This window comes from Cavia porcellus, unplaced genomic scaffold, assembly GCF_034190915.1.
Source record: "Cavia porcellus strain 051 isolate PalLab524CR breed Dunkin Hartley unplaced genomic scaffold, mCavPor4.1 scaffold_5, whole genome shotgun sequence".
Lineage (NCBI taxonomy): Eukaryota > Metazoa > Chordata > Mammalia > Rodentia > Caviidae > Cavia > Cavia porcellus.
Genome location: NW_026947488.1, coordinates 58,622,703 through 58,649,637, shown reverse-complemented (window position 1 = coordinate 58,649,637; position 26,935 = coordinate 58,622,703). Strand labels below are relative to the sequence as shown.

The 26,935-nt window shown below is 39.2% G+C and overlaps 1 protein-coding gene and 1 pseudogene across 7 annotated transcripts in view; both read right to left on the bottom strand.

The window, feature by feature from the left end:
* Positions 1-26,935, bottom strand: part of Tmem108 (transmembrane protein 108) — a 322,687-nt gene that overhangs the window by 90,114 nt on the left and 205,638 nt on the right. The window lies entirely within an intron of this gene.
* LOC134476095 (high mobility group nucleosome-binding domain-containing protein 3-like) overlaps positions 1-26,935 on the bottom strand; it is a 110,293-nt pseudogene that overhangs the window by 46,681 nt on the left and 36,677 nt on the right.

The following is a 26,935-nucleotide window of genomic DNA, read 5'->3' as shown; positions in this document are numbered from 1 at the left end:
AACTAGTGGTCAGAAAGATTAATACACTTCCACACAGAGAATGTTGGATTATTAATCTGAGAAAGAAATAATTTTTCTGTTCACCTTTTGTTTATTTGCATGTGAATACAAACCATCACCACTTTGCTCTTTACAAAAACCATCTTTAAATTTTATAATTGCACAAATAACTACTTTTAATGATAAAAATTCAAACAATACAGAAAAGACAGAAGCTTCTGTTACTTTTCCTATCTTCCTCACCAATTTTGTTGGTAGAAAAAAACCACTGATATTTACTTATGTGTCCTTACTGAGTATTTTTATCTGTATCTTTTGGAAAATGTTTCATGTTTATGTATATACATACATATATGTATATATACATATATATATGTGTATATATATATTTTTTTCTTTTGGTATCAGGGATTGAACTCACGACCTTGTGCTTGCCAGGCAAGTGCTTGTGCTACTGAGCTAAATGCTTGGCTCATGTTAATATTGATAAACTTTGCTCCTTTTAACCTTTTGCTGCATAGTGTTCCCTTGAATTGTTTTTATTAACCCTTTCCTCCTTCCATGGGCATTTTGGTTTGCCCCATTTTTCACTATACAAATAAGGCTGCACTGTACTTCACTGTTTAAAAAAGGCATGGAAGGCTGGGGATTTCCACAAGTGCCTTCCTGGCAAGGGCACGGTCATGAGTTTGATCCCCTGTAGCAAAACAAATAACAACAAACAGGCATGGAGATGGGAACAGTAAATGTATCCTTACATTTGTAATGAGTAGGGAAATAAAAAATAAAATTTATGTTGATTAAATGGAAACGTAAAATAGTGTAACATGGGCAGGTTGTTCAATTATGGCCAGATTCGGGTCCCTCTTTGGTATCATCTGGAATTTTTCTGATGATCGAGTTCATCTATGTATTGAAATACCAAGCTGAAGAGTGTTTTCTAAGCCTATCAGAGAGGAACAGTCTCTAAAGCAGACCCAGGTCATTCCGAAGGCCTAGTGCTAAGGAAGCTTGGGCAGGCTTCTTGAAAGGAATCACTTAGGAATCAACTCAGGGGTGTGTCTGACCTCAGAGCCTCTTGGATTTTGATGTAGGATTGTGTGATTGTGTGAATGCCATGGGAACACAATTCAGTGCAGAGTCTGACTGCAGGCCTGGGTGAGGCCTGAGAGGCCACATTTCCAGCTATCTCAGGTGACAGCTACACTGTGAGTACAAGCAACCAGGATTCATGTTACACGGCTTCAGTCCCTACAGTTTACCTCATGCCTCTCTGTCTTATCTTATTTGATTGATCTGCCAATTCCCATTTCAAAAATAATGCAAGAGGCTCAAAGTAGCTTGTTTTAAAATCATGAGCTCTAAATGGCAGGGTCGGCATTCTAAATGAAGACATCTGCCTTCTATTTTAGTGTCACTGCCATTCACTGGTAGCTTCAGACAGAATTTTTTTTCCTATTTCTGCCTCTCATGTCTTGTGAGGTCATCTCGCAAGGCTAAAGTCGGAGTTCATTCATTCTTTTCAAACCCTTGAGCCGACCACATGATCTATCTTCTCATGCTGTGTGGAAGAAAAGGTTTTCAAAAACATTCTAGATTTCAAAAACATAAGGGCTTGTGATGGTTTTGCCTGTAGTGATTTATGCCTGCTAGGAAACCAATCACATCCAGAGACCTCAGAGAGCCACTAAGTGCAGAGGTTTTCCACTGGGACTCACAATTATAGGGTTTAAACAAGGCCCAGCCTGGGCTTCAAGCTCACAGCTTTGGTGACAGAATGCTGTTCCTTGTGCCTAGGAGAATAAAAGACTCTTGAGGTAACAAGCCACAGTCTTTCTAGGGAAACATGGATCTATTTAATTGGGGAGAGTGGTACATATCTCATGTCATTCAACTGAATGCTTTGCAAATATCACCTCCAACCTTAACAGCAAGGCTGTGAGGTAAGTGATAGTACTCCTGCTTTCAAATTAGAAAACTGAGCCTCCTTTAGATTAAACAGCTAAGGTACTGCAGGACCTGACTGACACCAAGCCTAGTGGACTCTGATTTGGGGCTCTTACCGCTATGCCCCTCCCTGAGACTGAGAGTCGGTGAGGTTAAAGTACAGAGAGAGACTCAAAGTTCCCCTAAGTTGGTTAACACCCTACCATATTTCTTTGAACATCTGGTTTTGGATAGTGTTGGTTGCCAGAATTTTGTTTTCCAATTTAAAAATGTTATTTCAGAAAAGTTACGAGAATAGCACAGTAAACTTCGGCACCCTTTATACAGATTTACCAGTAGTGAACTTTTGCCATATTTCTCTGTGCATGTGTGACAGCACTGTTTTGTTATGAACCCTCCAGCCACCCCATTTAAAATCTTTTACTGTGCACCTAAAAGCTAGGAACCAAGGCATTTCTTATATAAGTGCAGTACAACTATGATCAAGAATTTTAACAGTGACAAAATTACTGAAAAAAAAATGACTTTTATTCACATTTCACCACTTGTTTCAATAATGTCCTTTATGGCAACTTATTTTGGTCACAGCATCCAACTGTTTGTCATATCCTGTTACTTTCATCTGGGACAGTTCCTCTGTCAGGCTGCCGCCGCCACCTTATCATTACTGCATCAGCACAAAGGCTGGCACTCAGGTTCTTGGACCCCTGAGTAGACTCTGCTAACTGAGTGACCCAGCAGCTGCCTTTTCCTTAGCCTGTCAAATTTGTCCCCTGCTTCTGCTGACCCTCTGAAACATGTCAGCACCCATCTCCGAAGCCTGCACTGGGAAAAATGCTGCTCATGGCAGTTGAAGCCTTCTTTGGGGCCTCCCTCCCTGTGCTGGACTGAGCCAGATGTTTCTTATGGCAAAGGCATTTAGAGAGGGAACTGTGTATGTTCTTAACACATACCCACTTTCCCCACCCTTCATTAACAAATAAACAAACACACCAAGGTTATTCCAAAGTCATCCTCCTTGGTTTTTTTTGGAGTTCTTTGCAAAGAGTAAGAAGCTCCCAAATCAGGGGCTACATGATTGGTTTGTGACTCATGACCTGACAAGATTCATAAGGGGTTTAAGAATGTTAATTAAGAATTTGGTTAGGTTAGCCTTTGGCTCATTAGGTTTCCTCAGGCAATGACCTCTGGTCATGTGAGGATTGCAAATGCCACACTTGAACTGAATTCCTTGTCATTCTTGATTTTTACGGTTCTGGAATTAAAACACACAGATTTCCATTCTTCTTAACCCTCCAGCTGCTGCATACAGTTTATTTGGACAAATGTGTGCAGGATGAGAAAGTCTTCTCACCCCTCCTTGGCTAGCTTCAGAAGAAGCAATCGTCTGTTTGCTGAAGCAATTTTTGCCACGGAGGAAGGGTTACCAGAGAAAGCAGGTAAAGTACAGAGCACCCAAAGTTGGTTTTTGGATAAACTTTGTCCAAAATTCAAATACTTCACAGGACATAGTTCCACTAAAATTTTGCTTGCTATTTTTCTGAAATTCAAATTTAATCAGGTGTCCTGCATTTTATTTGGCAGTTCTAAGTCTGGGCCCAATGGATTACACTTTATAACTTGCTGGAGATTACTGTCCCTACTGATATTCAAAATAAGAGTGAAGACTCAGCCACTATACCATGTCCATGGCCAGCAACTGGACAATTGCATGGTTGGGCCAAAATTTGACTGACAGAACAACTAAGAGAACACTAAAGCTAAGCTCACACAGTTTTCAGGGTGCAGCTCCACAATCCTATAATTTCAAAAGCAAAACCTTCAAAACAGGAATTTTTCTGTAACTGACCTGGATGCTATCTATTATCTTTATTTCACTTTGTGTATACTGCCATACTCGTTGTTATAAAAAATTTGTTTGATCATAGCATGGTGCTCCAGACTCCATCCCTTGAAGAGAATTGCATTGATTTTTTTTAAAAAATGAAATATTCAGAATTATGCATCTGATTTTGAGAGTTTCAAATAAAGGATTATGGCAAAGTAGAAAAAAAATCAGCAGAGAAGATTTTGGGATAGTACTGTCCACTGCACTAGCCTTTAATCAAATGTGGCCATATGGAACTATTGACATATGCCTAGTGTAAACTTGAAGATATTATCAGTATAAATATACATTGAGTTACGAAAACTTAGCATGGAAATAGAATGTGAAATAACCCAAATTATTGTGTATATTGAGTCAAATTATAAATATTAACATCACATACATTTTCTTATTATTTCTAGTGAACAGGACAATTTTTGAGAATATCTGAGTGTAAAACACTCATCTTCCAGTTGGGAAAAATGGATAAGAAAGTGGCATGGGTTATTAGTCAGTTGTAGAACAGAAGTTAAACTGGAGTTAGTCTTTTGACTCCTTGCTCTTCTCATTTTCTCTTTGGAAGACCTAAAGGCTCTATATTTGGCTCTGGCATAAGACACTTTCTAGCATCTATTGGAGTACCTGAAGTTCTTGTTGATTAAGTTAGGGACATCAAGCAAGCGCTGACTTGGAACCAGTGGTTCATGTGTGCCTGGGTATGACTTAGAGAAGCAAATAAAAGAGATAATCAGTTCACCAGTTCCACTTGGTGAGACATTTCTCAACAGCTTCAGAGTAGTAGATTTCATACAGAGACTCTGAGGGAAGCTCTTTTATCAGCTCTCTTGAAAATAGACTGGGGTTGAAAAAAATCATATGCTCTGTAGGAAAGATGGGGATGTCCCATCTTTTGACTGTCAAATGATGTAAGGGTCCACTGCTTTCAGAAAGATGACCTCTCTGATAAGGGAAATTAGTTGATGAGGTCTGGCTACCAGTTAACCAACAGGAAGCAATGGAAAAGACTTTTCCTCCAGCAGCACATTACTGGTGTTACATACATTCAAAGATAAGTCTCAAGGGGAGGAAAACAAAGAACGCTGAGGGAGAAGACAAAGCTGCCAACTATGTGGAAGCCACTTTGAAAGCAGGTGCGGACTCCTTTCTGCTGTGTCTGAGTCAGATCCAGCAAGCTCTCAGGAGCATTGTCAGGCACTGCACATTCAGCCTTGGTCTGGATACCATCAGTCTGGATGCAAGAGTTCAAGTCAAGAGAAGGAGGGAAGAAAGTCAGTGCTCAGCTTCATGTAAATCAAGACCTGTTTTGACAGGGTTCTGTACAGCCTTGGTTCAGCAGTGATTATTACAAAAGCTATGTTAAAGTGAGCATCATCATTCTGGGCATACTGAAACGACCACCTGAAACTTAAGATGGCTTTTACTGCTAGGGAGGCTGCTATAATTTGAAGCTAAGGAGGTGCCTGTTGTGCAGATAACTTTAAGTGTTTGAAAACATCATTAGTGTGTTTGCTCAATCATAGGCTAGCTGAGTATCTGGGAAGTATTAGAGTGGCCAGAACTTGGCCAAAGAGACACAAGGAGCTGGGTTAGAATTTTGATTTGACCATTAAAATGTTAATTAATCTCTCCCAGCCAGTTTCTTTAGTAAAACAGACAAGAAAAGAAGCCCTGGAGGGTTGCTGCCAGGACCAAAAAGTCTTAAAGCTCTTGAAGAGCAGTTGTTTGATAGGTCTGTTGGCACCTGACTGTCAGCCTCTGTCTATCTTTCCTCTCTTCCAACCTTGATTATCCACCACTTGTTGCAAATGGAAGGAACACAGCATCCTAAAATGGTATACGCTGTATTTAATTAATTAAATAAGTTGAAAATTGCCCATTTAGCAAATCTGAAAAACACAGTGTATGATTTGCAACTTGAATAGCATTGAAAACCTGCAGTTCTTTTAGCACTCAGGATATAGGAGTGCAGAAGAGACTCTTCAGCACTGAGGGAGGGAACCCTCTGAAGTAGGCACCATCTCCCACTTCAGTCCTGCTTTTGATACTGCTTTATGAAGGGCTGCAGGCAGAGTTGGTAATGTTTGACCATCACTAGGAAATAAGGGCTTTAATTCTCAAGTGTTAGTTAAAACCTAGTGCTTCTGATGAGTGAATGAAAAAGTTTCTTAGTCTGAATAACACTGTTATTCAGTGTTAACTTCCTACTTGGTAGGAAGAATTACATGTATTTTTTATTCTATTGCATAGACCACAGGCAAATTTTCATTGGTAATAAAATATATAGACATATTTAATTTTTCCTACTTTTACATCTCTTTTTAGACAAAGGTTATTAAATTGGGGTTTATGGATGATTAAAATGTCTCACAAATGCATTAAAACTAAGAGTAAAGTTTTGTTTCTGTCTAGGCTGCTCTGAAGAAGTTTTTATGTGATTTTCAAAGGTACAGGGAATTTGATCCATCCCCAAATATACATACAATGACAAACTGTAGCTATATAAACCATGTCAGAACCTAGTACCGTATTTCCCTGAAAATAAGACCCAACTAGAAAATAAGCCCTAGCATGATTTTCAGAATGTCTGTAATATAAACTCCCTCCCCAAAATGGTCCCTGGGTAAAACAGTCAGTCAGATGGACACATTTAGTATGTTCACTGCAACATATGACAGATGTAAATGAATTATACAATAGTATTATTCTCCCTAGGGTAAAAAATAAATAAAAAACTGAAAGAGTAATAAGATCCAACATGTACAATAGATATTGTAATGAGAGAGAAAATGTTCAAAAAGAAAGAACAACTTGTAGGTAAACACACACAACTGTACGTATGTCTAAGTGTGCAAAGCAGATAACCATATTACTAATTCTGTTAGTTCATCAAAAAGGACAGTTTGTGCTGTCATTGTTTGTCTGTTCATTTTTTGAGCTTCAGTTTTGTAACTTGAAAAGCTAGTTCTAAGATAGCAATATATAATATATTAACTATTGTTAATTTCTTGCTGTTAGTTTTTTGAAATTCTGTATTATTTCTACCCTTTTTTGTTTTTTAAAAATTATAAAATAGTATTAATATAGAATTAAATATAAATAAATAAGACTATTGGCAGTGATGCTTAAAATAAGTGATAATAGCAATTACACTTAAGTATTTGTAAATATCCAAGCTGGTGCCTTTGGATGAGTGGTAAATGCCTATGTTAACAGATGAACTCCAGTCTTATTGCCGAATGACCAATCAGAGTACAGATGCAACAGACAAATAACCTGTTCACCTGATTACAATGGAAACAGCTGTGTCTAATATGAATCTTTGTCATTCATACATGAAGAATATGAAATCTTCATTTGTATATTATAATGATGTATTACAAGCAAACTATATGGGCAAGAAGTGTTCATCTAAAGACAGCTCTATTGCTGGACATGAGAGATCAGGGCCAATGGTTCTCCAGGAAATGGAGCCCCAAGAATTCAGGCTGCAATTCAGGGTTTGGAGAATTATAACAATGCACCAGAAGAAGATGCCTTGACTGTATTTGGATAAATGTAATTTTTGTAGGTGAATAAATAAATGTAGAATGTTGTACATAAAAATATGACATCCTTTGAAAATAAGACCTGTTAAGTCTTTTGGCAAAAAAGCATTACATATGTTCCTTGTTTAGTGATCTACTTGCTCAGTGACTGTTTGGACTTAATGACCAAGGTGTGCTCTTTGGACCTAGGACCTGTTACTTAAACTTACAACCTACCAGCTGCTCAAGCTTATGGCCCACTTTTTTTTTTTGACAGTTCTGTACATCTTGTTTATAGAGCCTCAGTGTCTTTTTGTACAGTATTCCTTGTTTATACAGTACCGTAATTTCTATTGATTGTACTATATAGTATAGAACTGTAGTTTTATATTCTGTTATATAGTACAGTACTGCATGTAAGAGTTATGCAAATAAAAAAGTCATCAAATTGCAGTTTCCTTTGACCATGTCTTTATTCTGAATATTTTAATGTACATACTATATATAGTACAATTCCTCCTTCAGTGACCAATTCACTTAATGACCTAGTCACAGGAACTGAAGTGGGTTGTTAAATGTTAAATGTTAAACATAGGTAATATAATGCTCATCTTCTTTTTAGGGAAATATGGTACCTGGTGTTCTGTTGGAGTGTGTTTGACAGCTGGGGCTGAGTGATAACTCCTATAGAAACTTTCCATTCAATACAATATATTTAGCATCCTTGGTACCTGCCCATTAAATGCCAGGATTATTGTCTAAGTCTTTTGACAACCAAAATTGATCCCCCAATTTCCAAATTCCCACAGAGGGAAGTGCCTCTACTGGTTGAGAAGATCTTGCCTTTTCTTTCTTATCAGGAAAATAAGGAAAGTGGACAAGATGCCCTCTAGGGTCCTTTCCTGCTCTACTAAAGTACTTAGTAACACCTTACACACATCACTCTTTCTCCAAGTATAAGGCTTATTCATATTTATGCTTTGATGTTGACAAATGGTTCCTTGAATGGATGTGAAAATCACCATAAAGAGTGCAAAATCAGAGGTCCTGGTCCTGCCTTGGTCCTGTCTGTGGTTAGCTTCAGGACTTTGCTCAGTCATTAGTCTCTCTGGGCTTTCTCATCCATCAGCTGTGAACAGGAGAACTGACACAGAAAGTCAGTGCCAGTTCTAAAACTGGATGATTCCCTATAATAAAGAGCACAGGGTCTGTGGGATTTCCTGAACCTTAAGGAAGCTCCCATAGGTCTCCTCTCTGATTTTATAATAAACCCTTCTTTTGAACAAATGTGTTTTTATAAGGTTAAATAACACTCAGTGAACCCAGTGTGCCCCTGTGGGCCTCAATATTAGATGACACTAATCAGATGTCTAACAAAGACAGACAAAAAGTCATAGGGGAGGGAATATCTTGTTTGGTCTTGCTCATGAAAATCCAGAGGTCTGAATGGCTTTACATGAAACTATGAAGCATTAACTCAGGTGTTACCACCCTTAATAGGCCTTCTTTAGTCCTGAAGCCAAGAACTTACAACCTAATTTCAATGTTTTCTACCTTTGATACCCTAATTTTACCAAGGCTACTTATTATTTCCTGATCTACTACCTCTTTACCAAGCATCTGAGGACTCATTTTGGTCTCCATGGTTATGACCTTGGGGGGGAACCTGGCACACAGTAGAGTTGGTGTGTAGGCCAGAGATGAATAAGGTAACTAAAGCAAGCTCAGCATACTTCTGTGGGAGCTGGCTCATAATCTAAATGTAGCTTCCAAGCTTTGTCTCCTCTCACTCCTGGGAGAGTCAGAGGAGTGGACTGTATGTTGACTCTTCTTGCCCTGCAAATAAGACACTTCCTGAACTCACATACTACCTAGGCTGTTGTGTGAAGCTAACTGAACCATACTGTTAATTTATGCTATTTGCTCTCTCTTGTGAACAGTATTTAATGGACAGGAAGGTTGTCTAAAAAGTTTCCCAGAGATTTAAAAATCATGTAGGAAATTATCTGTAAGTGACCACTTTAAAAATACTAAATTTAAATTTTTGCATTGTGCAATTGTTTATGTTGGGATAGTCCCCAAGCCTCCTGCAGTCAGAGGGCAGCTTAATCTAGTGTTTGTGATTGGTTTGTTATCTAGCAGGATTGGCAGTGCGAGTGCTGCTCCTGCCCAGAGGCGGATAGCCAGCATACAATATAAGAGAGGTAAGACGGCATGCATTGTCTCTTTTGCCTTTCACTCCTTCGCTTGCAGCCACCATGAGCATCTTCCCCTGAGCCATACCAACCTGCCTTGGAGCCACGTGAGTATGGACTAAAACCTCTAAAAACTGTAAGCTAAATAAACCTTCCTTCCCTAATTTTGAGCATCAGATATTTTGTCTCAGCAATGAGAGGAAAGTAACCAAGACACACTGAAAAACAAAAACCTTGTTAATGCTTGCATATGCCTTGTGAGACAGATTTTGAACAGTATTCGGAGGTAAAACAGGTCAATATTTTCTAACATTTCTATTTTCTAATAGGATGCAGTTTGTCCAATTCTTTAGACATTTGCCTTCACAGAGTTCTTAAGCCCTTCTTATTGTCTGGTCTCCTTCCTGTTTCCTGGTTCTTTCCATTCTACAGAACCACTGTTGGTTGTCTTCTTGAATCAGTGAGCTCCATTTTGCCTGCTTTTCACGATTGTCCCTTTTTGGCCCCCTACAGATGAAAAGGGGTCAAGTGTAATGAGAATGTCATGCAAAGACTGGTTAAATGTTGGGATGACATCTATATGGGTGATCAGAGCTTTGATGCTGATTATCTGAAGTAATTAGGACTGGTAGAAATCAAAAAGTAATAGAAGGTGGAAGCCTAGGATGGTTCAAAGATACAAATAGTTATTTTATCAAAAAGATGGCTGGGAGGCTTCAAAACCTCAATAATTCACCAGTAAACCCCCTGGCCAAGCTGTACCAAAGAGTTAGAAATTATGACCCTTTTTTAGACAGAGCTACGCTGATTTGGAGAGCCTAAAGAATTGTATGTATGTATGGTGGGAGAGAATATTTTCAAACAGGCTGTCTTGTAAGAAGGAGAGAGAAAACATGGGCAGTTAAAACAGGACTGCAACCACGAGATCCTTTCAAGAGGGGAAGATGCTTAAGATGCCAGCTTCCTCTGGGAAGTAGTTAGAAAACCCCTTCCATGGACCAGGACCAATAACCTCCAGTTTCCATCCTACTCTTATCAACCAAAAGAAGTAGACAGTGTGCTGGAAAGGATAAAGGACCGAGAAGATGGTCTCAATTTCCAGCTGTTTCTGCAGAGTAATTGTGTGGCTTTGGCCAAATCAATGGTAGAAGTTTTAATCTCTTTTTTCCTAAACAAACGGTCTAAATAGATTTTGATGACCATTTCAGTATATGACGTATTCAAACAATATTTGCTGAATTGTTATTATATGCCAGGTACTTTTGAGGTGCTAGAGATATAGTATAAGCACAAAGGACTAAAATTCCTGTCCTCACTCAGCCTACTTTCTATTGGAGGAAGACAGACAATAAAGCAAATTGCATTACAGCTTAGAAGATTATCAGTGTTATGGAATGAAAGAGCAGAGTTGGTAAGGGGGACCTGTAAAGCAAGGTTGGGGGGATCAGGCTTGCTGCAAAATCTTTGACATCTGATTTTCTTGAATCTTAAGAATGTTTTCAAAACATCTTTTACATAAGTCAGGAATAATCTTAACTGGCACCTTTATTATATTCTAGCTTATTTCTAAGAGTAGAAGGTAGATCTTACTTTCAGCACGAGGGCCTGGAGCAGGACTGCCTAGTGCTCAGGAGGAGTATATACTACTGAAAAACTCTCAACATGCTCATTCTTGGGGGCCTCTGGATCTGTGGATGGAGATCTCAAAGGAGAAGCAGCCTAGAGACCTACCACCTAAGTCCATAACCACTGGCAGCCTCTGAGATCACAGGTTAGAGTTGTGGCTATGACAACTCATAACTTGATATTGCTGTGAAATGGCAACTCAGAAAGACTCAATGAATGAGCAATAATACATAAGAAATCAGATTATCAGAGGCTGGAACACAGGCAGAAAGGCCAAGGAGAAAGAACCAAGTTCACTTTGGCCCATTCTCTTGGACACACCACAGTGAACCCATGCAGCCTCTAACAGCTCTTGGGCCCAGTGACTCACTGCTTTTTGATGAGTTTATCTAAAGTATCCCCTTGTTAGCAGCAGAGACAGCAGTGATGGCTGGAGAAGAATGAGACTCAGGCTCTGGTTGATCTTAAGTAGCCATCAAAACAGTCAACTCAGCAGCAAGAGGAAACTCCTTCCTCCATGAATAAAGTATTCTCATTGTGCTGATACTTCTTCATCCATTTTTGGAGGTATGTTCCTTCTTCCCCATTCTCTCTCCCCTTTTGTGCCTCCACTTTCCCCCTCCTTCTCTGTACAGTTCACTGTGTCCTACCCACTTTCTCTGAAGAACCAGCTAACATGTTCACTTGAGTTTTGAGATCCAGAAGTAGACCAATAGCTTTTCCTGATTGTGAAGAGGTAAATGGAAGAAGGGGAGCAAAAATCAGCACAGGGAACATTATGACAGATAACGCTTTTAGGCTGCTGACCAGGAGGACAGCACATGATGCGCTTGCACTGTACTCAGCAGCTATAGAAACCACTGGGTGGTGGCTCCTGGTGACCATAATGCAAATAATGGTTTTCCTGGCAGATGTTTACTGTGTGAAGCCCCAAGAGTTAATTGGCCCAACATCTGGTCCCAGAAAAGATAATGCTTGGAAAGATCATCTGGACACCAGGACATTTTCTAGGATGTGCATTATCTCATAGCTTTTCACATCCCTGTTTATCATATTATTCCATTTCTCATGGCCACTTTTCTGGAAATTTAGATATCTTATTCTTTAGGATCCAATGTAAAAATAACCTGGTACAAATTTTTACAGCAGAGAAGTATCCAGTAGATTTTCTCTCCAGATGACTTATTTACATGGTTACAATTTATAATAAGAAACTTACTGTGTTATTAAATCATTTCACGTCACTAGTGACACTGTGGACCCAGAGCTTTCTAGACCCAGTCTGTAGATTCTGGTAAAATGTTTACAATATGTACTGCAGCTTTGAAGTGGAGAAAATGTGACTTGAGACTCAGTTTTCTCTCCCTTTTCTTCCTCAACATTAACATCTTAACTGGTTTTACCCTATCCTCTACAAGTACCTCCCATACTCTCAGGTCCATGTGAATGAGAGTCTGCTCAGCATGAGAAGGGTGGGGTCTGATCCTGTATAGTTACAAGCTCCTATGTAAAACCAACGCTGTCTGGGCAAGGACCATACCTTGAGTAGCAAAGGCCTATACTTCTCTACCCCAGCTGTTCTAATGTGGGTCTGCACCATCTTGCTGAACTTTGGTCAGTCATTAACTTGACTTTCCTTTCCAAATTCATTCCCCACACAGTCCAAGAAGCCTTTTAAAATATAAGCCTGATACCATCAATTTTTTTTACCACCACCCAGACAGTGGTTCCATGTTGCTTAGAGATGAAGCCTCAGCTCCTACTGATGACCTTTGGACTCCTCCATGAATGGGCTCTGCACCTGGCCAATTTCTCTGCCACTTCCCATCTGAGGCATGATGCCCTTGAGTGGTAGCCAGCATTAGGATCTTCTCAATGACCCTGGTTTCATCCCCATGTATAGTCCTCTCTCCTCCTGAACAGGACTGATCTGTGTGGCTTCTAGGATTTGGTGTGATTTCCCTGATTAGGTCATAAGACTTTTGCCTTAGCATTTCTAGGATCATTTGCTCTGGGAGAAGCCGGTTGCAGGTCATGAGAACCCATATGTGATCCTATCAAGAGACCCATGTGATGGGGAACTAAGACCTCTTGTCAACAGCTGCTGAGTGAAGCATTCTAAAAGCAGATCTTCATTGCCATCAAACATTCACATGGCTGAAGTCCCTGCTGACAGCTGGACTACAGCCACACGAGAGACCCTGAATTAGAAGCTTCCAGCTGTCACCCCTGAATTCCTGGCCCACAGAAATGAGATGACCAATGTTTGTTGCCTTAATCACTACATTTTGAGAGAGGTTTTTTGTGCAGCCATGGATGACCTCTTCTGTGTACAGTTTCCCACACCAGGCTGGTTCCTCTTCTGGGAATATCATTCATTTTGACAACTCCTACTCATCCTTTGAGAGGCAGCTTCCTAGCTCCTTCCTCTAGGAAGTCCTCCTTGACCTCCACCTTTAAGATTAGGCCACATGTTTCTTTTCCAGGCAGAGATGATGCCCTTGGCATGTCTTTATCATTGTATTTATTATAATGCCTAGACAGTATCTGTATTCTTAGTGCCAGTCACAGTGCCTGGCATATAGCAGAGGTGCTCAGTGCATGCTCAGTGAATAAATGAATGAAGTCAGCTTGCCTGGAATCCTGACTGCACAAAAACTCATCTCTTTACTTTGGACATTCCCAAAACACCTGCCACTGCTAACTTAACCGAATGTTTCCCATGGCAAAGCTAAAACTCAATCCCTGGGCTGCTTCACTTCTAGATTTTGGTCATAGCACTCATTCACTGACTTACTTTAGTGATTTTTAGTCAGGAGAACATACCAGAATCACCTGTGGAAATTTTAAAAATGTATTCCTATTCCAGTTTTACCTCCAGAGATTCTGAGTCAGGAGTCATAAGGCAGACTCCAGACATGTATATTTTAAACATCTCCACGGGTTACTTTTCATGCTCAAGTTATATGCATTGCTTTGTTAATCTATGCCCAAAACCAATAAGAGCTTTACCAGAACACACAATTACTAAGACAAAACTAAATCTCAAAGTTCTTAAATAGGGAAGTACATTAAAAGAAAAAGTAATAATAAGGCTAGGTAGCAAAATACACCAGAAAACCAAGGCTAAGAAAACTGCGAAGGAACATACCTTTCTTTATTTTTTTCTCTTTTTTTTCTTTCCTTGAGACAAGGTCTGGGTACATAGTGCAGGCTGGCCTTTAACTAGTTTATGTAGCCCAGGTGGGTCTCGAACTCATAGCAATCCTTCTGCCTCAGCCTCCTAAGTGCTGGAATTACAGATCTGTGCCACTATGCCCAGCTATACTAATATTTTAAAGAGCTTCCTTGGAGCTAAGGAAAAATGGATCTGAATGGATTACATGATCCTCATTATTTGAAGGAGGTAGCAAATACATTTATCAGTAAAGACAGTATTTGCCCTAATAATGAATTTTAAGGGGGAATATGGTCTATAGATCTTTATGTAAGAGGCATAATGAATGGTGTCTTTGATGTTTTTATTTTAAAGAAAAGGTGCAAGAATGCTTCACATAGAGTCAAAAGCATAACATTCAATTCTAGTTACATGGAGATGTTTATGTGGTGAGTTAAATTATAAAGTATGTAGTTCCCCTGCTACCTACACTAATCTAAAAGAACTCTAGAATCTGGAGGAAAAACAGCTTGAACCTTCCTTTTATTTTCAATGGTCTCAGAAAGGCTTTTTACAGAAGCTCAGCAGCAGACACCTTAGCACTGCACTCCTTTACCTCGCAGGCCAAAAGCTTGAGATATTCTTTCACTGCACCTCTGCTGGCCAAGGATGGCAGGGAGAGAGGGAACTTGGAGGTGTGGATTAAATGCCAGGGACACTTATCCATGAAAGTCTCCACAGACAGGGCTCAGAGCTGGTGTATTACGGCTTTAGTACACCATGGAAGGATATGTTTCAAGAGCTACCACGGAGAGTGCTGCCCGTACTACATAGTTTATAGTCATCACTATAATCTCCTACCAATAGGCTGTGCATTCAAGCACAAAATTTTTAATGAAATATTCCATAATTTCATGGTAGAATATCAAACCTCAAAGACATACAGACTGTTAGAAGCAGGCTGTCTGGAAAGACCATTTTAAATTTTAAAATTTAAAAATACTCTAATTCCAAGCTAGCTAATTTCCTGCTGAGAAAGTAAAAATTACAACTTCATAGAATGAAATTCTAACCACAGATAAAAGCTATAAGTGTGGTTCCTGTTCATGAACGATCCAGACAAGAGAATGTGGATGTGTGAGGTAACTATTACTAACTGTGAAAGCTACAGGAAAGATAGCTTTCTTTGGGTGAATCAATACTTTTCAAAAGTATCTCATGTATATCAAAAGGATCTTGGAAGTTCTAGAGTCCAAGAATTTTTAACTCCATGTCTCTGATACTCCTTTAGTCAACAATAAGGTAGACGGCAATTGAATGCTGATTATTCCATGGGAAAACCAAATGACTGCTCTGAAATAGCTTGCCTCAGTCTTGAGAGATGAAGGGAAGGAAATCCTATCTAAATTTGGAGATGACTCAGTAGCCCACTTCTTCCCCTCTCTCAGAGCTGTGTGGTCTGGAGAAAGATGCCTGAGACACTGACTACTCCACTCTGCTCGAATGCTGTCTGCAAATTTTCATTACAACATGGAGGACTACGTCCTTCTCAATCTTCTTTTGCTAACTTTGGGTCATTCAGTTATTTTAAAGCCCATTCTTCCTGCGGTTGGAATAAGTGATAAAAATTCAAACACATGTGTTATGGCTTAGATCTAAAGTCCCCCTGCCCCAAAGTCTTGTGCATTTGGATAGCAACTGGAACTTAGAGAACCAAATGTGATGCTGGGCGGTGGGGTCTGGTCACAGGAGCCAGGTGGTCACTGGGGCTGTAATCTGGAAGGTGAATTCTTGTCTGTGGCTCCTGCATCCTCTCTGTACTTCCTGATTACTAGGGGTTGGCAGTACTCCTTTGCCAGCCTCTTCCACAACGCAGTTTCTGCCTTGGTGATAGCTGGCTATGGACTGAGACCATGTGTCATACATACCTCTCCTCTTTAAACTGAGGATGTTGACACCAAGACACCAAATTCAGCTTTCTGGGATCATTAGAATTAATGTGTACTACCACTCCAAATGCTTTCTAGTAGGTCAAGGAGCAAGGATGTAGTGCTCAGGGATTTAGGGAACAAATCTCATTTTATACTTACATGTCAGATTCTCTAAGCACTGAAATGATTTACTCTATTTCAACTGTAATTAGAAGAGAATTAAATGCAGTTAACAGTGCCATATAAGGTAGATCATAAGAAATGATATAGCTTTCAAAGGTAGCATATATCCAAGCAATAACCTACCTTTAAATGGCATAAATGCTCCTTGTTACTTACTGGGGCAAACAGAATTTACTGAATTTTCCACCTGTTACTCCAATTCCTTCATCTAGCATCATGTTTTGTTTTTTTTCCAATATAGTGAAAATGCTTCTAATTTCACCACACACACTTGTCTGGAATTTGTGTAGTATCTATGCCCTCTTCTTTACATAGGGCATTGTCAACAGGATTATCTCAAGGGAACAAAGCAACTGGCATGCAAATGTTTGCAAGCCATTGTGCATGACCCATAGCAGCAAGAGCTCCCAGAACCAAAAAAGGTTAAACATTGCAAAGGGAAGGTCCCATTTTCATGTCATTAGCAGGGGATTCAGGACACAAGTTCATATTATAACCATAAACAAAGAAGGTGTTTTAAGAGATTTGGGAAAAAAGATATTTGGCAGAAAAGTGATTGAAATTGGCATTTTTGGTCAAGATTTCTATAAAACAGCCCCTTTAAATGACAGGGGCATTCCAGTCTGCAAACTCCTCGAAGGCAGCAACTGTATCTTCTTGTGTACTCCAACTCCCAGAGGAGTTTTGCACACAGTGGGGCTTAGTACACAGCTGATGAACTGAATTCTTAAGAATCTTAAGAATTCTTAAGTATTATACACTACCATATCCATTGGCAGTTAATGACCCAGGGGAGAGAGATCCTCTACCTGTATTTTGGTTGGTGGGCCCACAGCAACTTAAAAGAGTGAAGATACAAGCTCAATGCTGTCTCTTTTCCATTTTTGTTTGAATAGTCTTTTCATGTTACTATAGTAACGCCTGCTACTAGAATGCTTAGTAAATGAAAGTGGGAAGGAGGAAGAGATCATGAGATTGATGCAGTTCATAGAAAAATATGCCCAAAGGGCAACCTCTCTGGTAATCTGCAACGCTTGTGCATGTCTCATTTTATAATAAATGCATTTAAATAATACATGACAGTATATAGAACGAATACAGTATGTCAAAACAGAGAGCCACTGAGTCCAGAAAACTGTATTAAGTCTGAGATTACAAGTAAGTGAATATTTTAAGACATTTGAAAAAATACCACAGGGAATTGAGTCCACAGATAAGAGACTTTCTCATTTCAGCACCTAAGGTAACAGCAGCAGAATTCTAAAGATGAGTGCAGACGTTCACATGGGTGGCTGAATATTAAATTGGGACACGACCTGAATGGAGAAGTATCTTGGTCACTGCGGATATGAGGGGCAGAGATAACTTAACAAAACAAAGACGTCTGTTCCGTGTAGGACTTGCCCTTTGATACATGTAGCTTCAAGGCCTTGTATGATCAAAACTACACTTTAAAACAGAGGCATGACAGGGGTGTGTAGTAGCTGAACCACCAACCACAGGCTCTGCCCTATGCTGATTGTAGCTCAAGTAGAACCCAAGTGGGGAAGGCATCTGCCTGCCTGAAGCAAGTGTCGTAACCCCACAGGGCACCTTCTATCCTGCAAATAATTTGGTGTAAGGACATTTGAAGAGAGCTGCTGTAGTTTCTTGAGTTATGGCTTCATTAAAGTGTTTGGGCTTCCAACCTTTGTCAAAATTTATTGGAATTAACAGCATCTTAAAATGGAAATATACAATGATAAATTAATGCAGCTTGGATCTTGGGAGAGGGAAAAATAGAGCATTGTAGACACCGTTTATATTCCTTCACAAAGAGAATAGTTTCTGGCTTCGGGTCCTAGTTGGCCCGGGGAGTGAGCAGGAGAGAAAAGATAACAATGCAGAAAGAGGACAATTGCCAGTGCTTAGTCATGGAAGGAGTATGTCTGCTCTCTATTCAGAAGCACACTAAGGAAATGGTCTAAAGAATTCCTGTGCAGGAAGACCACACCTAACTGAGAAATTATGTGGCTGTTATATCTATTAACTGTCTTGGAGTCCATAGAGGTCTCAACCCAATGATGTGACTTTGGGTAGGTATTTGTGAATATTCCTATGCTGACACAGAATGAGTATCCCAGATAGAATTCAAGTCTATCTCTCTATATTCATAACACTTAGCTATGTCTAGCAGACATTACACATTTGATGAATGCATGAGTCAAAGAATGAAATAGCTCTCACTTTCAAACAGAACCCGAAGTTTTTCCTTTCCTTCTGATCTCTGGCTGTCCATTTGTTCCAACTACCTCTGGGGCTAGAGATGCTGCTGCTATTGCCAGCAGCAGGGATGTCAACAAGCGTCCACTTATTCCTATCTTTGTAAATTTTAGTATGGAAAAGCAGCACTAAAAGTAATGGGGAAATTCGGAGCTACAATCTTTCTAGTTAGGTCATCTTTTACCCTATTGACTATGAGGATCAATTGAACTTGACTTCCTCACTCTGTCATTCAACCCATTGAACATGTCCTGTTGCCTTTACTTACAAGACATTTTCTGCTACTCTATACCATCTCCATGAGTAGCACCCTAATCCAAGCTATCATTCATTTTCTCTCTGGTGACCCTGCCTCTACTTCTGAACTTTTATAACCAGTTCTCAACAAAGCAGTCAGTTGATATCTTAAAACATGAAAAATACTATGCTACTTCTAGATTTAGGCTTCTCCAATGGCTACTCATTTACTTATACTTAGAAACCAAATTTCTTCTTGCCCACCCACTGCACACCCATCGGTTTTGTCACTAACTATATTTTAGCCACAAATAGTGCTCTTTTTGTTTGTCAACAATTTCAAGCACATGCTACTTCAATGCTTTTGCCCCTGTAGTCCTCCTTCCTAGAAAATATTTTCCTACCTGCATTGGCAGGATAGGCTTCTTCTTGCAATTCAGATTTAAACTTTGTCACTTACGCTGAGATGTCTTTTTAACCATATAATTGAACATTACCAGTTATAACATTTTACAAAATTGATATAAAAACTCAGTTTTCAATACAAAAGGGGGGCCAGTGGTGGGTATGGAAGGTGGGGTGGGTGATCCCACGCAGTGTGGCCTCCAGATTCGGTCAGCCCTGCCTGCAACTGGTTCCTTCACAAACAGAACCTCACTGAATCTCCTAGAAAAAGGCATATTTCTTGCACACTTAATGGGGGATGAAGCAAATCAAAGTCCTTCGGTTAGTCAAATGTAGAGCTAGGAACACAGAGCTAAGGAATGCTATGCTCTTCTCCTAAAGCGTATGCTTCCAATAAGTTTGCATACTGATATCTTCAGTGCAGTGTATTAGATCTGGTACTCCTAAGAAGGTTTTGGGAAAGGAAAGGGAATCTAATCCTTAGAAACTCTCATGGGCAGCTCTAGTCCTCAAGGATGCAGTTTGGGCACAAGACTCAGTAGAGCACCACCTGAACCTCTGATGGAATCACCGTGGAGTCTGTTTTCCTTCAGTTCTCATCCAGCCTTTAGCCACAAATATCAAGTTTGGATTTCCTACTAGACAGCTATGTAAATAGCAGAATTTCTATTTATTTAGCATTTGTTAAGTGCCAGGTTGGGCTCAGAGTTTCAGCTTAGTAATGTCACTGAATCCTCACTGCCTCCCACCTGAGGAGGCTGTAGTTTTTCTCTCTGGACAGAGGAGGAAAGCTGAGGCTCCTAGTAAATGGCAGGACCAAGGTTTGAATCTGAGAATGCTTGAGCTCAGGTGACAAACACCTGTCATTGTTTTATGTCACTAACGAGCATCTCATGTTAACTAAAATAAAATGAATCCTGGTTTAAAATACAGACAACAAAATTAAAGCTCAAATTATCTTAGAAGAGTATTAGACTTGGCTTGGTTCCATGCCTCCTCTAATTGCATAAAATATCAGTAATAGGCAAACAGCTATAAAATAGTGATTTGATAGAAAAATTTCCAAAAAATTCATTTGTAAACTGTGGTGACTGCTTTTGATCTCCTGCATTGGCAACTCTTGTGGTCTAAAAAGCAGGTAAAAGAATTCCAAAAACTCAGCTAATTAATAATTAAGTGATTCATGTTTATTGGTAACTCAAAAGACAATGGAAAAGATAAAATCAACAGCTTTTTCCAGAACCAAGTCTACAGCTGCAGAAAGATTCTACTTTCTTTTATTTTTTTAGCTATACTAATAATCAATTAATCCTAATTAACTTAACTAATATGGCTTAAACAAAACCATGTTTTTAAATGCCGTATCTATTTTGGATGGCATTCCAAAATAAAACAGAAGCCCTACTTCTCCTCAAAAAGGCTTTCCCTGCGGGATGTTTTGGCCTTTGCTCACGGTGCTCACAGACATTTTACAATCTCCCCACTCCTCCTGTCTCTCCAATACCTCCCTTTCCCCCAGGGTGAAGAATATGTTTTGCTTCACCCAAAGGCTTGGGGATGAGGAGTAGCAGGAGGAGGTGGTGGAGATGCTCTCTGAGCCAGATGTCCCCAGAGGTGCAGGAACTGAGAGAAGAAGGCAGAGATCACCTCAGAGATCAGCAGGTGAGACACATATTTGAGGGAGTCTCTGGATTTCTACCATTCTGCTCTTTATGCAGAAAGACTGAATTGAAAGACCATAGTGGGGTTACACAACCAGCTCCTCCTGAATGGGCCCACTGCATGGCCTTCTGAATGTTCTGGAGCATCACTCTGCGTGCTTTCCTGCCTTCCCCAAATGCCCTTGTAGCATGCTGGGGACAACTGTGAGGTTATCTTTGTTTGGACTGAAGTTCATTTTTCACAGTTCTGGAGGCTGGGAGTCCAAGATCAAGGCACCAGCAGACACAGTGTGGTGGGGACCCATTTCCTGATTGCTAGAGTTCTGTCTTCTTGCTCCGTCTTCATACAGTAGAAGGGCTAAGGGAGCTTCCTGGGACCCCTTTAATAAGAGCATTACTCCCTCATAGTCTAATCACCTTTCAAGGCTCCACTTCCTAATATCATCATCACCTTGGAGGTTAGAATTTTAATAGATGAATCCTGGGGGAGACACAAGCATTCATTCTATAATTACCAACATTCAAATATACCTACTCTAGATATGAGGATATCCTCACCATGGGACACAGGGGTTTTTGAATCCTATCATCCTTCCTACAAGGTACCTGAGGAAGAGAAATGAAGCAGCTACAACCAGAACACTTCATGGTCGTGGATCCTTTCCTCTAGTAGAAGATGACCAGGCTTGACTTCTTAAGACAGAGCTCAGTGCAATGCACTCAGTACACAGGCCACTGTCTGAAAGACAGTCCCTGCCCTTGTCTCCTGCACCACAGGGTACTGGCTGGAGGTTACAGCTAGGTAACAGCTTCGTACCCAGGTCAGACACACAAACCAACCCTTCTAGGGACTTTGGCCCTTCCACTTGCCTCTTTACTCAGTAATAGCTCTCAAACTGGGAGCAGGGAGAGGCAACTAGGTTGCCATCATTACTCTAATTTGCTAATTCAAGCTTTAAGACACCATTAGAGAGAGAAATGGTAGATTCATGGGTCCAGAGGAAAAATAGTATTTCCGTAGGTCTGTTTCAAGGGGACCAAGTTTCAAGAAAGTGGTAGTATTACCAGGTCAGATTCCACCATGCCAAATTTCTGGATATGTGCAATGCTTAAAATATACAACTTTGTATTGCTTTCCTAAGAATTATTAATAATACATCTGTATCTACTCAGAGACTGGCTATAAACTTTCAGAGACAGAATGAGAATGTTATCTGTCTACAGCAACAGAGATGAATCACTTCATAAATTCTTTGTGATGGTGCCTCATCTCTGCAGCTCTTGGATTATGAGTATATAGTTAATCCTTCAATACCCCCCATAAGCACCTTATTATTCATCATGCCTGTGACATCTTGGGTCATAAAAGAGGTACTGTTATATAACCCTGGAGCTGTATAGTAGTCTCAGGTCATGAATATTAAGACACAGCTTCAAATGAGATGATACCAGTAAAGATCTCCTGCTGCCTTTACCCCCAAAATAAACTAGAAGCAGGTACAGTGTGTCTTTGCAGGCATTTTGAGAAAGGAAGGGGTGGGGGTAGCCCTGGTGCTTTGCATTTTTCCAATGCACCATCTCTCCTCTACAAGGATGGCCATCATTAGGATGGACCTAGCAATTTCCCCCTTGAGTATTATCCTTCTTTGGCTGTTTCATGAAGGTTGTAGCAACTTCCCTAAGTGAAATGTAGACCATGTAACTGGTTAGGTTGACTGATTTACATTTATTGTGCTTACTGATATTAGGATATTTTTCTGCTTGGTCTATTTATCCAATTTTCACATGCCTATTTTTTCAACTTAATTGTGTTTCTTAGGATTGAACTGTTTTTTCTTATTTCAACAGTTCTTTTCTAATGATTTAGAAGTTATGAACTTTATTTCTATTATTTTAGTAGTTCCCTCAAAATTTTCCCATGCATATCAAAACTTCAAAATATTAATAAATATAATTAATGAATTTTCCATTCAAATGATGTAAGAAATTATACAAATGAAACAAGAAACAGCCCAACTTAGACGTTTTTATTTTCTAGTAGTATATTTCTTTAGTCTTCCATTTCACAAACACTACAAATTAGACTTTTGTTTTGTTTTGCTTCCAGATAGAGTCTTGCTATGTAGTCAGGCTGGCCTTGAACTCACTACTGGAGCCCAGGCTAGCCTTGAATTCAAGGTGATCCTCCTTCCTCAGCCTCCTAAGTGCAGGGATTACAGGTGTGTGTCACCACATCTGGCTCAAACTAGATTTGCACTATTTAATACAGAAAATATTTGACTCCTACATTTGCCAATTTCTTTGTTATTGCTTCTTACACTTAAGGCCTTCCTTCTGGAAAATTTTTTTCTTTTTCCTGAAATACATCATTTAGAAATTCTGTAAATGAGGGTACATCTGTAAAAATGTTGTGTTTTAAAAAAAATCTGAAAATTCTTATTTCCCCTCATGCTTTATAGATTAATTTCTGGCTTCTTAACCCCAAGGTGGCAGTTATTTTTCTATCAGCACTTTAGAGACATGATTATACTGTCTTCTGGATCTCATGGTGTCTGGCGAGAAATAAGCCATCAGTTTAAATGTTATTCCTTTACAATGATCCTCTCCCTCTGGAGACCATCTGTGTTTCACTATTCAGACAGCTAGGTGTAGAGTTCTTGTTATTTATTTTTCTTATAATTAACGGTACTCTTACAATCTAAGTATTCGCATTTTTCAACATACCCTAGAAAATATTCTAAGTCACTATATTTTCAAATATTTCTTCTCTTTCACTACCTCTATTCTTTCCTTCTTGAGTCCCCAATTATACCTATATCAGGCTTTCTCATGGTATCTTCTAGATCTTAATCTATCAATTATTTTTACTTTCTTATTTCTGTATAACATATTTCAAGTAAATGCTTAAACTCCATATTTTAAAACCAATTCTTCAAAAATATTTTATTTACCAAATAATTCATCCACTGAGTTTTAAATTCTAATGATAATATGTTTTTAATTTTGTAAATTCTATCCAGTTCTCTTCACAAATCTGGCTAGTCAGTATTATTGGTTTATAATTTCAATCTCCCTACCCCTATTTCCATCTTTTGTTTGAATATTTTTACATAATGTGATGAGTTGGGTTTTTTAAATGAGATGGTTAGAGCATTATTTCTAGTTCCAAGTGCTCACTAAGAACTCTGCCAGACTCCATAAGAAGGTAAAATCCATGTTCCCTTCTCCCAAGCCTAGCCAGGCTGTGGTGCTTTCCTTGATTCATGGAATGCTGCAGAAGTGGTGATGCATGATTCAAAGGTTAGAGAGGCCACACAGTTTCTGCCTGGCTCTCTCTGCAGCCACCATGTTACAACCTTGTGAAAGGTCCCGTTCCCAGCCAGAGTTCTACCATTAGAACTCTGAGTACCGAGCAGTTAGAGCACCGCAGCAGCTGTTATATTAGCTTGTGAGCCGTGTAGCTAAGGACCCAGAAAATATGAGTAGAGATAGATTAATCTTCCTGTACTCAGAGTTCCTGACCCACAAAGTCCAGTAAGTATGATAAGTGATTATTTTATATAATACAGTTCTGTGATTAAACACCAATAGATCATGAAAGCACCAATTAGTTCATAGTTGCTATCTGGTAATTTTAACAGCTGAAATTCTTTGTAATCTCAACCATCAATCTATCTCTTTCTTTTTTGCTGACTTTTGTTAATGACAGCTGGTTTCCTTATGTATTTGGTAAATTTTATGGAGAGTTCATATTTGGTGGAAGCTAATCCACAGATATCCTTAGGCTGCTTGCCTCTTGGAAAGGTCTTGGAAGTCAGAGGAGCTACTTTTATCTTTATCTCTTCTTAGAGTTATACATACTGCTTATGTAACAGAAAGTTGAAACCCATACTACAAGGGTGCAGGCCGATAGCTGCCAATTATCAAAGGCGGTATTTAATTTTTTCCCAGTAAAAGCCATAATAGTCACAAATAGGTTTGTGTACTGGCTGCCTTAAAGTCACTGGCTGTGACTTTTTCCAGACACATTCATTCATTGTACGAATATTTCGCAAATATGTTTTTTATGTTCCTGCAGTGGATACCAAATGTGTTCCTTCACATGATATGTTTAGAACCCTCGGGGGTGACTGAGTAAGGTTAATAATTTAGTCTTTAAAAATCATCTTTCTAATGAACAACTTTTGAAATTAGCCAGAAGCTCTCTAAGAACAAGCCTATTCTTCCTTTTTTCTTTTCTTTAAAACTCTGCATAACCTGCATGGAAGATACTCAGAACATTTTTGAAGATGACTAATAAACAACTAATAATAACCTGATAAATAATGAAAACAGCTGAAGTTAACTCCAGGCAATAAGAGATCTACTGACAGATTTGAAATTCAAAACACTCACTGGAAGTAGTAACATTTTAATTTTCTGTATATATCTAATCATATTTGAAGAGTTAAAGAATTTAATAATCGTTAATAAGCAGCAATACTTGGAATAGGCTAACTAAAAAACCTCATGCTGTCTTTATGTGTGCTTCTTCTTAGGTAGCTTTTCTTTGGGGGGTGGTCTTTTTGAGACAGGGAATCAGTATGCAGTTCAGGCTAGCTCTGAACTCCCTTTTTAGCGCAGGCTGGTCTTGAACTCACAACAATCCTCCTGCCTCAGTCTCCCAAGTGCCAGGATTCCTAAGTCTCAGACAAATGTTTGTCACAGACTGTTCTTCTTGTTTTATATGGTATTTCTTGAGCAACATGATAACTCTTGCAATAAATTTCTCTATATTCTAAATTTCTTTCAACACTGTAGACAGGAACAGATGCCAGGCATCTTTTGACTTAAGCTTTTTACAGATGAGTGATCCTCTGATCACTCATTCAGAGGTTTTCCATCCACTCCACAAGGTATTTAGTTCTCAGAATGTCCTAATTCCGTCACCCCATCACCTTCTTTTGTTTCTGAACTTTTCATCACACCCTCAACTCTCTTTCTTTTGGTCTTATGTCTCATTTCTCCATATGAAATATGAAACAACTGCTTAGGACACAAGATTGACTGACGTAGTGTTTTTCCAGAAAAATCTGATCAGAATTCACATCAACAAAATCTAAAGGCAAGTTATCATCTGGATAGACTTATGGTTCCAGGATCATCAACTTTAAAATGCTACTTTTTCCCTAATTATGCCCTTCTTAGACTTTTTGTTTAGCTCCTCAAGAGATGAGACACAAAGCTCCAGGATGTAATTATTACCACTGTCTGAGATGTAAATCATGCCTCTACAATTGTGGTAATAAGTATAAATAACTCTAGACCATGTCCTGTTTTGTTTCATCTCATATATGCAGATACTTTCAGCTCTTTTAATACTGTTATAACAGAGTGGAAATGAATTACACTTTTATCTTTTGGCCTTTTCAATCTATGAACAGCAATATTTACCTTATGAACATATCAAAACTTGATATTAGGGTGGTAGTGGTCATTTACATGTTCAAGGACATGCACATCAATAGATGTGATAATGAAACAGAGTATAACAGAACTTGGTAACAGAAAAGCATTCATTAGACAGTTGTAGGAGTTTCAGGGCAGCAGTGGTCATAACTAGTTTTGTCTGAAAAGCATCCCCATCACCTTTACGTGACTGTATTTGGAAAATTCCAGTACTGGATAGGCTGTTTTATTTCATGAGTTACCCCTCTACCTGGAGCTTTAAGGTTACTTTCAAGAACACAGACAGTTTTTTTAAAACCCAAGGTTCATGTTTCCCTCCTATGGTGCTTTTCTTCTTGGCAGTGATTACCCAGCTGTAGCTATTTCCCAGTTATCTTGATCTAGATAGGGCCATGTAACTAGACCTACCCAGTGAACACAAATGTGTGTGTAACTTCTAAACAGAAGCATATACACATGCAATATCTCTTT